This window comes from Thalassophryne amazonica, chromosome 23, assembly GCF_902500255.1.
Source record: "Thalassophryne amazonica chromosome 23, fThaAma1.1, whole genome shotgun sequence".
Classification (NCBI taxonomy): Eukaryota; Metazoa; Chordata; class Actinopteri; order Batrachoidiformes; family Batrachoididae; genus Thalassophryne; species Thalassophryne amazonica.
In genome coordinates, this window is record NC_047125.1 from 21,127,205 (window position 1) to 21,140,276 (window position 13,072).

Here is a 13,072-nt window from a genome sequence, read left to right on the forward strand (position 1 = left end):
TTAATTAGCCTTTTACACCCATCCTTCACATTGAGTGATAGATTGTTCTTTGCAGTTTCTTTACTTCCCTATAAATTATATCTCTGTGCGTTCCCATTAAACTAAACTAATACATCTGTTCGGAACAAGCAGTGAAAAAACACTGAGCTACACACACCGTTCATGTTTTATGTTCACTTACATTTATTTTTAGACATGCAAAGAGAAACCGACTGTGATGCATTTGGGGTGAATCAGTCTGTTGGCAGGGTTCGACATTAACCATGAACCAGTGATCGGTGACCACAAAGATTTACTCTGCAGCCACCAAATATTTCACAAATGCACTTGCTATGGAGGAGGATCATGTTTTAGAAACAATAAATCCTTTGCATCTTTTAATTCAAAATGCTAAATAAAAAAGTAGTAGCATACTCATCATCGCTGGCTACCTTGTAGCTACAAATATATTGAGACTAGAGCCCGACCGATATGGATTTTTTGAGGCCGATGCCGATAATGATATTTGGATGAAAAATGCTGATAATCGATAAATCGGCTGATTTGGTGATAGCCGATAAATCTGCCGATATTATTATTATTTTTTTAAATGAATAAAATGTTCTTTTTTGGACCCTTAACAAAAAAAGTATGAGCTAAAAGCTGAAGCTTTGTCCTCATATTGATTAACTTTATAACAGAGAATTTTCAAGTTCAAAAAATGCAATCAAGAATTAAACCTTTGTGAAATTAGCAAATACATATCCTTAAAAAGAGGATATAGATACTTATAAACTTACTTGTATGCTTTTATCAGCCGATCAGTGCAGTGTGACGGCGAACTACGGGGGCTGGTGATAAACACATTTAAGCAGGGGCGTAAGCAGCTCTCAGTTGAATGGAGTCAAAGCTCCATCTACTGGACAAACGGTGCAAGGACATTTTACATTGCCGACACAAACATTATTTCACTAACTGTTCTGTTTATGAGAAATTTGTTGTGTGGGCCGCTGAAGAGGAGGTACTGCTGGCCCACCACCACCAGATGGCGCCCTGCTTGGAGTGCGGGCTCCAAGCACGAGAGGGCGTCGGAGCCGCTGGAGGTGACAGCTGTCACTTATCAACACCAGCTGTCACCCATCACCACCACTACAAATGCCGGACTGCAACTCCACCTCCTCGCCGAGAAATCTTCTACCATACAGGTAATTTTCTCTGCTGAACAAAACCTTGTGTATTAGTCTGAACTTCTTTTGCAGCCGTTTTCCTGTGGTGATTGCCTTATCTGTGGGATTGGCGTTTGGTGTGATCAGCGACGGCTTCGCTTCACACCCCAACCAGATAAGTGATTAGACAGGAGCTGCACGAGTGTGTGATTCGGAGGTGGAGGTTCTCCCTCCTAACTGTATACAGACTGTGGGATTACTGAGTGTGCGAACTCACACTCATCCAGAACTGTTTCTGTTTTCTGCCAGCAGTACCGGGTCTGACTGCTGAAGACAGTGGCCACCTGGGGCGCAGGGCTTGGCGGCTCCGGTGTTCTTCAGATCCGTTGGTGGTGGAAGCTGTGTGGGATCCGGCTCTTCTCGCACCGGACGTCTCCTATCTTCGAGCCTGCCACACGTCACCTTGTGTCAGATTGATATACTGCATATTTGTATTTGTCTGTACTACGTTGTGCACCTTCACAACATTAAATTGTTACTTTTTGGCCATTCCATTGTCCCTTCATTAACGCCCCCTGTTGTGGGTCCGTGTCACGACACTTCCCCAACAAAATTATCGGCGTTCTATCGGCAAAATTTCGGCTGATAGTGAGTACTTTGAAAAAGGCTTATATCGGCTGATAATATCGGTCAGCCGATATATCGGTCGGGCTCTAATTGAGACTACTCAAGATTTGCTAACACAATTACAGAATCTGACCTGAAACACAAACAGCCAACAAAAAAAACAACAACGAAAATGAAAATTTATGTAAACGGAAGCAGGAGGTTAACTGGTTGATGTACAGCAGATCAAAGGATGAGATATTGTGCAGTATGTGTACTGAAATATCACAGTTCAGCAAAGTAGTAAGTTGTGGAAATTGCCTTTGCTTTACTGTTTTTACATATGTTTCATTTACATTTGGGCAACCAAAAAATTATTAGTGGCACCAAATTTAAGGGCTTGGTGGCCTGTGGTGCCAGTGCTTAAAAATAATGGCATCTATTCCTGTAATGGTATGATTCAGATCCAAAACGTTGCTACTACAGTATTAAGAGAATTTTTTAAAGTGCACAATAAGAATAAAGATAAATGGTTGAGCAATACAGAGGCAGAAATGAGAAAAGTGTCAGTGGGGCCCTTCAGTCTGAGAGGATCGGGAGCATATCAGTAGACAGATTAATGTTTTATTCTTCCTCTAGATGAGGTGGACATTATAGAATAAGCAAAATGAACATGGCCACGGGGCTGAAGGTTAATTACTGTACTGACTTTGTAGAAATAATCAGGATCGGAGGCTAAATAAGACATATAAGACAAAAGACTGTCAAATGTGCTGGTGGATCACAGTGAAACATAATGCCGTGTGATGTTACATCAATGTGATATCATGGACTTCATCTGTTATGGCACAAACCGCTTTTTTTCTATTTATGAAGAACAAATATTCAGCTATATTCAGAGATTTTGGCCACTTTTCTCAAAGATAAATGTGTAAAAGTCATTAAATAGATCCTTGTCATTTGATTAGTGGTTTGTATGTCACGTGATATTGATCAATCATCCCATTTTCCATTTTGTTTCATTTACCATGCAATTTTGGTTCTATTTACTGTGCAATTTTGGTTCTATACGTTTTGCACCATTGCATGCCGCGACCACCATGCGCTCACACTAGCGGCGACGGTGATTAGCATAAAAACAAACATGGCTGAATTTGTTTTGGTGACAGACAACAATTCAAACAAACTTATTGAGTGTGTTCATTTTTCTAACAAAAAACAAACAAATCCAATACGCCATAAGCCATCTGGAGGCGTTAGCAGTATTCGCTGGGGCGTATCTAGCTGAAACAGAACCGCTGTTGGATGAAGAGCTCAACAAATTTCTGTCACGATTTTTCGCTGGACTGAGGGAAGCAGACGGCAGTCTGTACACGAAGAAATCAGTGCACGGCATCAGTTACGGACTACATCGTCAGGATTGTTTTTGAACTTGACTGTTTACAGAGAACAATTTTGGGTTGGATTGGATTGGATTGCTATTTAAAATTTGTGTTGGAGTGTTTGGAACCTCTGGACCTCAAAGGACCAGTGACGCACACCAAAGTGCAAGTCTCTTTTCTCTTGTTTATAACTTAATAAAATATCAAATGACAAGGATCTATTTTAGGTGTTATATAAAACAAATAATGAAAGTTTTTTCATTTGTGCAATGGAAAGAATATTTCATGTGATGAAAGTTCAAATGGTCCATTCAATGAGGTGGAGCACCATTGCATTCACAAACATTCATTATTTTTATACTATGAGCTACTTTGCTGCATCAATCGATAATCTGGCACATAAACTATGGGTGGTCAGGGATGAACTTGAGGAATTTCAATGAATTTATGATGATTAAGCCTGACAAAACAAACATAAGTCATGCTTTTTTCAACTTTGGAGTGGTAACTATTCAACAATAATCATCAATTTCATCAGTTGTTCTAAATTAACATTTATTTGTTTTCATTTGAGCCCATTCGGGGCTACTTCATGAAAGAACTACATGCGTTTCTTGATCCTTCATCCTCGTTTAGCACATCATTCGTTACGACTTGAGTTTGTTCATCCCACTCAGTGTTTAAAAAAAACGACTATCACCATTTCTTTACAACCAACCATCTTATGTTCATGTGCTGTTTTTGGTGTCACCTCACCTCCATTAGAAACAGTAAGAAATTAAATGATTGACTGCTGAAATAAAATAAAGAATTATTTTGCCATTAAATGGGTATCAGCAGGGAGTCTGAGTTTATATTTATCTGGAAATTTTAATATTCTACCACTCTTTTGGAAATGACTGTGCAGTTAATACTGTCACTTCTTTGATCCAAATATTTGTCCGCCTGCTGTGAAAATACTGTCAACTGAAAGGGAAAAATAGAGTGTTTTCAGTTGAGTAAAATCAAGAGCTCAAATAGATTTGAAGTCTCTCCCTTCATTTATGGCTCTGGGGGAAAGCCAGCACACTTGCAGGAAAAGGGAAAAAAAATTGTAATAATAAGGTACATTTCTTCCACACGATACAATATGCAAATTTCAAAAACTGATGATCAACAGTTCTGATCAAATCTAGGCTCGAGTCGCCCATCTGCTTTTCTGAGAAACTGTAGTTCAAGTTTCATATCTTATTTTTAAGAACATCCTTCCTGTGTCCCACTCCACCATTACGCTATACAACTGACGGTGCAACAGAAAAAGTTGCACCATCTCCAGTTTCTCCAATCACAGCCACAGAAGCTTTTTTTCCCTTGAGAGTCAACATGGGTATCTTGGTGGCTACCCTCACGAGTGTCCTTCTTGCAGGGCCACTTGGTTTTTTGAGTAATGCCAACTCCCGACAGATATTCAGTGACTTGAAAATGTTCATGCACCCGCTTTATGACTTGTCAAAAGAAAACGGGCTGTAAAAGTAATTACTGTATTTGTGTTAACAATAATCCTTATATTTAGGTTGTCCAATTACATATGACCTCTGAAAATGGAGGGGCTGTGTATGAAAATGGATCTACTTTCTAAATGCTTAATGTGATATTTTTGTTAAAGACCTTGAATTAAAGCGTGTCTTGTTTGGTTCATTTAAACTCCACTGAGGTGGTCCAAAGGCAAAATTACAAATATTGTGTCACTGCCCAAATAATTATGTGCCAAACCGTAGGTTCTCCAAACATCAAACACATGATCCACCCTTCATCCATTTTACTTTGATTCTAATTACAAGGCAACATAAGCATAACCTCCTAAGATTCAAAGATCAGCAAGGAAACTCATGAGTGGCCAGGATCAAAGAAATATGCTCAAAGAGCAGACAGGATCAAATCTATATTAAAGGTTGTGGCAGTATTAAAGGTTTTGATCAAGATCAAAGTTAATGATCAAAACAAGATGAACAGACTGCAACAAAAACATCAGGTTCAAAGATCAGGCAGTTCAAATTGTACAGAATCAAAGACCAGTGATCAGTGTCAAAGATCAAAGCAAGATAGACAGACTCCAAAAAAAAAAAAAAAAACTAAACTCCTAAGCAAGGTACAAGGAGGCTCCTTGGCAGATGTTATGAGTGATCAGGATCAAAGATCAATGATCAGGATCAAAGGTCATAATGTGGATCAAAGGGCAGGCTCAAAGGTCACCAATCAGGATCAAAATTGAGCGCTCATGAACAAAGATCAGGATCAGAGTTAAAGCTAATTCTTCCAATGAAAAAGAAAGGGATCACAGGAAAATGTCAACAGAGGACTGGTGGTAATTTTAGACTAAACCATCTGTTTTTAAGACTGCTCCTGTTCTATATTTGCTTGCTGAAATCAATAGTCATCCCAAATCAAATACTTCTGAATACTAATGACTAACAATTAAAGGACGGGCTGCCACGTAGTCGTCCTTTAACATGAAATCCTCAGTAATCTGTGGGCGCTGTAGGGGCGCCACTTGGCTCAGCATTCGTTCAGTCATTTATTTTACACCCAGTGTGAGTTGCCGTGTCCTTTATCGCAGCTTAGGACTGGAAGGACACTCAGCTCTGATTGGCCGATGGGTTGTTCAGCACTTTCAGGTAATGGAGTGTACACCCGGCATTTCATCACACTGACATGATCACGACCTATGTTTATCTGGTCTTCATGCAGCCATGTGCATTGCATTAAGAATTATTTTAAAATATTATCTACAAATTTGCTTTAACTGTGGCTTTAAATAATCCTCATAAAATAATGTATAATGCAGAATCATAATGCAGTGTGTAACCACACAATCAGCATAACACTCCCCGGCTTTCTATGGCCAACAAGACGCCGATACACAATATATTAACTCGCTCACATACACAAACAGTGTGCTCTCCTCGAGCGCAACTCACACTGCAGATGTTCATATCCAGTGTCTGCCGGGTGCCGTTTGTTTGTTTGTGTGTGTGTGTGTGTGTGTGTGTGTGTGTGTGTTTTGCCTGATGCTAAGAGGTCCTGGCAGCACGGCACTCTGACTTCTGTCCCGAGCGCATGCGCCACACAGAAAAAAGATAGCAAAGACCCCGAGGGAGCGCACTCGCTCCAACACACAAACACAACTGCACACAGAGTTAGTTATCATGCAGAAATAAACAAATACGAACGCGCAGAGTTTTTCTTTTTTTATATAATTATATAATCGTGCATGCTCAGAGCAGCACGCGGTGTTTTCATGCAGACGTCCTCACAGGGACGCTCACTTTGAAGGAAGTTAGACCTAACACCGGTTTGTGCAGTGTCAAATCTGGACCGGGTCAGGTCTTCAAGTTGTGATGTGTGACACCAAACTGGACCTGATGGATCCCAGCACTGTGACTATACGATGGTATAAGTATATCTGTTGACGTTGTGAGCAATCTCAGAAGAAAGTAGTCATCTTGAATGCAAATGTTTGTTCTCCAGCTGAAGGGTTTAGTTTTTCCCAAGTGTGTGCCAAAGTGCTGTTGAACAAAACCCAAAATACTCCATCCTCATGGAGTGATGGCGTAATTTCTAACAGTCGAAATTTGTAAAAACACATTTCTAAACCAGGGTGCAGAGTCTGGTGTGGGGCCAATTTGCCAAACTAACATCTGCTGATTAACTGGAATCAATCACACCAAGGCATAAAAAAATATAATACTGTCACGAACTTCAAATAAGAAGCCCTGGAACTCTTCCTGGAATTAATGTGAAGATGTGTAAGTGCCTTGAGGTGTTTGTGTTATATAGTGAAAAAAAAATAAAAGTTGTGAGAGAGTTCGGGCCACATGTTTTTGTTCCACTTGGGGTTAATAGGTGCAGACCAAATTTGAACTCAATCAGATAAGATTTAAAGGTCCCCCAGAGTGACACATTTTCCTCTCCCTCCACTGGCAAGGCAACGTCACCCTAACGGGAGAAGTCTCTGATGGCATTATTTTTCTTTTACAGGTACATATGATGGCTTCTAATCACAAAAAGTGGTGGTTTGATTGGACACCGAGAGGAGAACATTACTGAACTTACTGGATTACTATATTGCTTGCTTGAGGAAAACTTTTGCTTTGTGGGGGACCCCTAAACAATGTCCATTACAAGAAAATTTGGCACAGATCTTTTATTTTATTAGTGGAACAAGAACATCATCTGGCCCAAAAGATTTTGTAACATTTGACATTTTGAACAGGTCTATTGTTCAGGATTTACAGAGAAAAACAGAGCATGGAATCAATTGGGGTGGCAATTTGCAGTGCTGAGGACATTATTTTAGGAAAAAATGGCATTGGGCTGAATGACAAAACTCTTAACTTACCAATTTATCAATCTGGAAGTCACGCAGGGTGAAGCTATTGCTCTATCGCACTGCAAATATCTAAGAGACTGAATGAAGGTGATTCAAGCATCTTAATAATCCTTATAGAGGTGTTTCAGATACGTCCAACAGAGGAATCGACATGTGCAAATTATATAATCGACCTAGCTCAGGAGAACCTTGGGAGCCCCAACAAGGAACTTGTGAAACTTGTTGGGACTGCCACTGCAACCTGGGAACATGCACTGGCACCGCGCATTGCTGCATTGACTACAGTATTGAACCACCTCAGGTCCTGAATGGCAACCATCCAGGTAAAGAACTGGTCCATCCTCACCTCTTGGAAGTAACCATCTAACTGCTGTAGCCAGGTGAGATATGGTTGTGCCCTTGGCTTTCTCCCAGCATTGTGGTCCTCAATACTGTGGTACCTACGTGTTGGATCATGACCACAAAAATGTGCACCACATGTCCAAAATGTCATAGCTGATGCCCCCTTACAAAGCAAGGGAGGCTTCTCATCCAGATTTCCCAAAGTAACTGTTCATTTGACATAAAGTCATTCCAATGGTATCTAAGAATCCTCCAAAGAGACCAAGTACCAAAGACATCCAGTCGTCACATTCGGTCATTGGTTAGCATCCAAGTCTCACAAACAAACAGTAAGACAGGAAAGACCAGGACACTAAAAACTTGGACAAATCATGAAACTAATGAGTGTTACCTTTGAGCTATGATAATCTAATCTGGGTGCACTGGTCATCTCAGATTAAGGCACACAACAAATTGCAGTTTGCGGTACGAACGCTGAGCTGGACAAAATGTGCTGTGCGTCCCTCTAAGCTTTCCATCATTTTCGTTCTGACATTAAAGCAAAAATGTGCACAACATTTTGAAATCTGCATTTTTGGAAGCACTGCGGGCCAATATGATGTTTAGTTTTTGACTGGTTCAACTGGGTTAACTTGTAAGAGCGACTACCAAGAAGAAATAGAAAAATCAAACTTGATGAAACCATTTACAATTTTATGATGTTATGAAGAGCACAAATTACTTTGTCAACTTGTGGAGCAGGAAATAAAGTATGAATTAATCAACTGTGTCCTATTTTTTTCAACAAGGATCATATTATTCTTTCCTGTACTTTTATTCTTTGTCAATTCTGACACCTCCTCTGATATAAACTACGAACACTTCATCACAACTGACTATAGTCAGAGATTTGGCACCATTTCAGTTTCAATTTTCAATTTATTTTCATTTATATTGCGCCAAATCACAACAAGGTGTTTCACACAAGTAAGGTCTAACCTTACCAACCCCAAGAGCCCGTTCTGCACTTTCTTCTGCATTTCTTTAATTTCCAAAGTAAATAACCCCGTGGTGATCACAAATCACAGCTCCTGCATACAAAGGCCAAAAAGAAGCGTGTCACCGCGTCTGCCTGTGTGAGCGATGCCAACGAGTCGCGCGGTTCCATCACGCGAGTCCGTTTGATTTGTTTGTGTCGAGGAAATGGGACCAACAGAGCTGCCGTAAAAAGTAATGAAGTTAAGCGTAACCGAATCTTTAATTTGCTCAACGCTGTCGGCGGTGATGAAGGCCTGAGCTGCCCCGCTGGACTTCACAGGGAAAGTCCTCCACATTAAAAAGTGTTTTCAAAACAGGCGTGAAAAAGAAAGCTTTATTTTCTGACATCTGTGACCTTATCAAACCAGCAAGACTGGGGTTTCTGCATGTCGGCAGGCCACAGACGGGATGTGAAACTTCACAACCCAAAGACGAAGCAGAAAAGCAAGCGTAAAGAGACACACATCCAAAAAAAATACATGTGCAATTATAGGAAAACAAAGTGATGCAATAACATGACAATAGAGAGGATTTGGCGGAATTTAATATGTTTTTGTCCACTCCTGTTTCAATTTATTCCAATTTTTCCCAGCTATCACTCTGCTTCTTACCATCTTCATCCCTTCCTTAATCCAATCAGACACTCGGCGCAATCCTCTCCTGGCACCAACACCTGCACACTTTCATTATCTCACATACATGTACTTGTCAGTGTGCAAATGTGCACAACCGCTTGTTTGGTACATGTGCAACACAGCAAGACGTGAGTAACTGTATGGACTCAGATTACGTCAAACGGGTTTGGGTTCACACAGCTGTGACAGAATACATGATTGCGAGTCAAACGTTTTCTTTGTCTGTCTAAAAACAGTCATGGACATGTCCCAAAACACCAATTTTACGATACAAATAATAGTAATGTAAACTGTGATTTTAATAAATTTTGCTCAGATCACATTTAATTTGATGAGCCTTCCATTTTTTTTTTTTTTTTTTTAAAGGAGACATACAATACACCTTTTTCAGTAAGCTAAGGGCCCTGTCACACGGCACATGGTGATAGCTGGACAAAAGATAAAAAGTCACAAATCATTGAGAAAAGGTGGACGAATGATCCTGCACCTTTCCCATCGCTGAAAAGCCTGCGAATCAAGAGCGAAAAAAGGAACGAAACAAAACAGGAAACTAATGAAGCAAAACCGAAGTGAACATCGACCTCGACGCTTTAAACAAAATCAAAATGAAACATTCATTATGACATGACCAACAGCGCATATAAAACCGAATGCAGCCAGCCTTGCCCTCGTGTCCGCAGTACTTGCAGGTGCAGGATTTTGTTTGTCTTGACAACAGGTGAGAGATTTTGTTTGTCGTCGCAACAACGTGTCTGCACACGCAGGCCAGCCACAAACTGTTGAAACGTGTATACAGTTAAAGTAACTGATAAAACTTTCTTAACAATATTGTTTCTGCATAAAAACGTTGCTTTTTCATTCAAAACATGGACAATTCATTAGCAATAGAAGGATGTTTCGTCCAGCTCGTTGAAGCTTTAGTTATTGATTCGGTCAGATATCATCAACATTCGTTCAATATGTCAGACTTGGGAGGTTGAACAAAGTTGGGTGAAAGTAAATGAAACACTAACGTTATGAAAACTAAGCAAACAATAGCATACCGTCAAGGAAGAACGCAAAACCAAATAGGGATGAACTGAGGTTGTCATCGGTATTTGTTCAAATTTTCCAACAGTTTAAAAATTCTGACAAAGTGCCAGCTGCAAGAACGAAGCTGGACGAAGGTTAAACGTTGCCTGCGAAAGTCAACAAACACCCAGATTTCTTGTTTCATTTGGGCTTTGTTGTCCTTCGTTAGTGCCGTGTGAAAGTGAGCCTGTAGCCAAAAATACAGATGTTCATAATCACATCAAATGTTTGTAGTATAAGAAAAAAATGCAACAAAACATCACATTTTAAATAGTTTGAACCATTAAACAAAGTTAACAGCAAACAACATTGGAAAAATGCCAAATTTCACCTCACTGCTTTTCTGCTTCCCCTCAGGGAGCTTTGGTGGCTGCTCTCCGCTGGCACGCTTCTACGCAAATATAAGTAACACTGTGGAGTTGAACATGCTGCAAATGTGCTTGGGGGAGGTGATGGTCTTGTGGTTAAAGCATTGGGCTTGAGACCAGAGGATCCTCGGTTCAAATCCCAGCCTGACTGGAAAAATCACTAAGGGCCCTCGGGTAAGGTCTTTAATTCCCTAGTTGCTCCCGGTGTGTAGTGAGTACCTTGTATGGCAGCACCCTCACATCGGGGTGAATGTGATGCATTATTTGTAAAGTGCTTTGAGCGTCTGATGCAGATGAAAAGTGCTATAGAAATGCAGTCCATTTACCATTTGCGCTATTGACTGTGCACCACAGTTTTTTCAAGACTAATCCACAAATTTTATTTTCCTTAAATAAAATAATTAATGATGTTTGATTTTTATTTTCAAGTGCAAGTGCAATTCAAGTCTGGGAGCATGTGCTGGTGCTGTGTGTCGTCGTCATCATCCACGACACTACAGAATTGCCCTGGGTCCTGGATGGGAACCGCCCAGGGAAACAACTGGTCCATCCTCACTTCTCAAAAGTAACCATCTGCTAAGGCCAGGTGAAAGGTGGGCATCAAACTAGATCATGCCAAAAGAAATGCACCACATGACCAAAATGTCGGAACTGATGCACCCTACCCAAGGACTAAAGACATCCAGCCAAAGAGAAGGATCCAGGTTCAAGACCACCGATGCCCATTCTCCATGTACATGTGGAATTGTGTCAGAAAAGGCACCCGGCGTAAAACACGTTCCCTGTTAACACATAGATCCGTATTTGTTCTGCTGTGGGAAATGAGAAAAAAGAAGACACCAAAAGAACTCCGAATGTTTGAGTTGGATAAAGTTGGACTCGGTCAATGCAGTGTGAAGTCAAAACTCAACAAACGTGAACAGCTAATGCGTTGCACATCGCAATCCTCTGCGCAAAACGGTCGCATGTGGCGGCGACGTGCCATCAGGAGAGGCGTCAGTCCCATTGTTAGGAGGGACAGCTACCCTGTCATTAGGAGGGTGCTAACTAGAGCACAACAGGTGCTAATTAAAGCAATTGTTTAGTCACTAGCCAATAGCAGTCTGCCTCTCGGTAGGAGGCGTTTGGTTAGGTTTAAAACTCCAGCTTTTGTGGCTTCCGTTTGTTCTTCTCGACAAGGGTCAGACAGAAGTCAGACTACCAGAGCAAGAATTTTAGCTGAGATAGCTTCTGTGATTTGAAGCGAAAGGTCCTCGCGTCAAGCAACCCAGTCCAGCCGAAGATTCAAGCTTCTCTACTATGGAAACCATCTGGACAACTTAGAGCCTACACAAAGACGTGAGTAAAATATGTTTGTTTGTGATGCGCGTACAGCTTCAGTCTGCATTTCTGTTGCCATTAACTTTTCTGTGCAACTTTTTGTAGTGGAGCCATAAAAGCAAAATAGACAGCGACAAAAGTGAAACAACAGAGAGAAAAGCCATCAAAAAATTAAGTGTTGCACCTATGCGACAGCTGGTAGTCACTCCAAAGACGTTCAAGCGCTCAGTTCATTCCTGCTTCCTTCTTACTTAAAAGGAACACCCCGTATTCCTGCCACTTCACATGAATCCCATTCAAGCCCGTCCATTCATCTTTAAATAAAAGCTTTTAAAGGGCATTGTGTTCTCAATCTGCACCCATTTTCACAGCTGATCCATTCATCAGCTGAAAAGAGCAGCTTGTGTTGAGTTTTGCTTCGCTGGAAGACGTCGGTGCAAAATACAAACCTGACCTTGAAACCTCAAAGAGAGCGAGAAACACAGAAGAAGCAGAGGGGTGAATAATTTGGCCTCTTTATCCTTCGGAAATCACAACCACCTCAGTCACGTTCCTCCACTTAGCGCCGCCTGACGATGCCAAGCATCAAGTCATCCCTGAAATGCAATTTAAGGCAACGCCAACAACAATCAGAGTGTCACTGGGACAGTCGGCCCCGTGAGTCATCGCACAGACGACAGACGCAGACAGATGCAAGGCACGTTCACCAGCTCTCACACACCGTCGCTAATTCAAGTGCGCACACCGTATGCTGAGGTTACTCATGATAAAACGCACCGGCTCCTCCGCATCGCCGCTTTCTATTCTTAGAAGCAGC